Here is a 2,971-nt window from a genome sequence, read left to right as displayed (position 1 = left end):
GTAGCTGGAAATGACTGAAGTTTGGTGGCACCAGTCCAGGCTCTTTAGGGATTCAGATTCTCAAGGTGGGAAAGTGGCAGCCACTGGCATCAGATTGTCTGGACTTGGATTCCCAGGTTACCTGTTTTGCTGGCTGCATATGGCTTGACTATTCAGTGCCACAAAAGCAGTTTCCTCATCTGGAAAAAGGGGCTAATAAACCATCCATCTCATTAAGCTGTAAGCTCCTTGGAGGCAAGGAACTGCCATGCTTAGATTAGGGTCTAGTATCCAGTAGAGAGTACTAGGTATCTGTGGATTATCTCACACAGTTGTGTTGAGGCCTAAAGCAGCGAATATGATTTAGTAATGTGGAACACAGTGAAGAGATCCAGCCTATGATAGCAGGAAGCTGGCTGGCACTGTTAACTAGGATGTGCTGCCCTGTTGAACACTAACAATTTCAGAACACCAACATCAGGCAAGGCCATTCTGTGACCACGGTGGGTCCAAACAAAAACAAAACCACTCCACAATGATGTCTGAATATAAACAAAAAGAAACATTGTGCCAACCACAAAAAAATGACCAGATATAAGGCCGGGCATGGTGGTTCACACCTGTAATCCCAGCACTTTGGGAGGCCAAGGTGGGTGGATCACCTGAGGTCGGGAGTTCGAGACTAGTCTGATCAACACAGAGAAACCCTGTCTCTACTAAAAACACAAAATTAGCCAGGCGTGGTGGTGCATGCCTGTAATTCCAGCTACTTGGGAGACTGAGGCAGGAGAATTGCTTGAACCCAGGAGGCGGAGTTGCGGTGAGTCAAGATCATGCCATTATACTCCAACCTGGCAACAAGAGCGAAATTCTGTCTCAAAAAAACAAAACAAAACAAAACAACCAGATATGCTCCCATCTCTATCCTCTTTTTTTCTTTTTTTTGAGACGGAGTCTCGCTCTGTCGCCCAGGCTGGAGTTCAGTGGTGTGATCTCTGCTCACTGCAATCTCTGCCTCCCGGGTTCAAGCGATTCTCCTGCCTCAGCCACCTGAGTAGCTGGGATTACAGGAGCACACCACCATGCCCGGCTAATTTTTGTATTTTTAGTAGAGATGGGGTTTCACCATGTTGGTCAGTCTGGTCTCAAACCCCTTATCTCATGATCCGCCTGCCTCGCCTCCCAAAGTGCTGGCATTACAGGTGTGAGCCACTGCGCCCAGGCTTTTTTAATATTATCATTATTTTGAGATGGAGTCTCGCTCTGTCGCCAGGCTGGAGTGCCGTGGCTTGATCTCGGCTCACTGCCACCTCCGCCTCATGGGTTCAAGTGACTCTCCTGCCTCAGCCTTCTGAGAGCTGGGACTACAGGTGCGCACCACCATCCCCAGCTAATTTTTGTATTTTTAGTAGAGATGGGCTTTTACCATGTTGGATAGGATGGTCTCAATCTCTTGACCTCGTGATTCATCCGCCTCGCCTCTCAAAGTGCTGGGATTACAAGCGTGAGCCACCGCGTCCAGTCACTTTTTTTTTTTTTAAACCAATTGCAGTTTTAGCCTCGCTTGGTTCCACTTCCTTTCTTCTTTTTTTTTTTAATCTTCTTTTTGAGACGGAGTCTCACTCTGTCGCCCAGGCTGGTGTGCAGTGGCGCGATCTCGGTTCAATATAACCTCTGCCTCCCGAATTCAAGCAATTCTCCTGCCTCAGACTCCAGAGTAGCTGGGATTATAGGCGCCTACCGCCACACGCGGCAACTTTTTCTATTTTTAGTAGGGACGAGGTTTCGCCATGTTGGCCAGGATGGTCTTGAACTCCTGACCTCAGGTGATCCGCCCGCCTTGGCCTCCCAAAGTGCTGGGATTACAAGCGTGAGCCACCACGCCCGGCCAGTTCTACTTTCTTATTATGTAAGAATTATAGGCCGGGCGAGGTGGCTCATGCCTGTAATCCCAGCTACTCGAGAGGCTGAAGCAGAATCGCTTGAATTCGGGAGGCAGAGCTTGCAGTGAACCGATATCTCGCCACTGCACTCCAGCCTGGGCGACAGACAGAGTGAGTCTCAAAAAAAAAAAAAAATTATTAAATTACCCAATCATAGAATTACCCCCACCTCCTGACTGCATCTAATCCAGAGAGAAGCTCTGCTTCCTTAAACCCTGCCCAAATCCTGTAAATTCTTTCCAACACCCTCTTCTCAAGACGTCCCGGTGTTTTCCACAGTGTACTGCCCTCCCTGCAAGACCATAAACCCCACCTTTTCCAACTACAGGAGTGTTCTTGACGGTCTTTGGCTGGAGGGCACTGCCGCAGTGAGACCTCCCTGAAGGGTCTCTGCTGTTTTTAGGTCTAAAAGGAAATTCCGTGGTGCAGCCAGAGCGTTCAGTCAGATTTCATAAACAAGTATTTTGAGGCTTCCCGACAGTTGCCTCTTGCGTGGCTGTTTCTCCTCAGGAGATGCTATCTCTCCTGGGAGAAGATCGGGAAGATACTTTGGTTTCTGACCTCCTAAGCAGAAAACCAGCCGTCAAATTTCTCATGAAGTAAAAACCCTCAGGGAGGTGAGCGCCTCCAGCTCCAACTCAGAATTTCTGAAACACCATGACGCCCCGGGGTCAAGTGGGAAACTAAAGGTCGAGCGGGTTCATACGACTCAGTGTCTAAGCCACTACCCTAATCCAGGAGGAAGGGACCCCAATTCACTCTACAAGCAGCGCAAGAGAACGCTCCAAAACGCTGAGGCAGTATCAACAACCTAACCTTCTTCCGGCTGCCGCTCGCTCGGTCGTCGAGCACAGGTCGCTGGGAGGCTACAGCGCAAGCGCAATCCGCTTATAGGTGGACTACAAGTCCCGGCATGCCTGGCTACGCGGCGTCGCCTGGTAACTCGCGCCACACGAAGCGCGCTAGGTTGGCTCTTCTGCGCGCCTGCGCCTTGGCCAGCTCTGCGCAGGCGCATTTCCAACGCTTGGAGGAGAGGGCGGGGTGTCGTT

Source organism: Macaca fascicularis, chromosome 10 (genome assembly GCF_037993035.2).
Source record: "Macaca fascicularis isolate 582-1 chromosome 10, T2T-MFA8v1.1".
Taxonomy (NCBI): domain Eukaryota; kingdom Metazoa; phylum Chordata; class Mammalia; order Primates; family Cercopithecidae; genus Macaca; species Macaca fascicularis.
The sequence above is the reverse complement of the archived record's forward strand: the minus strand, read 5'-3'. Positions refer to the sequence as shown.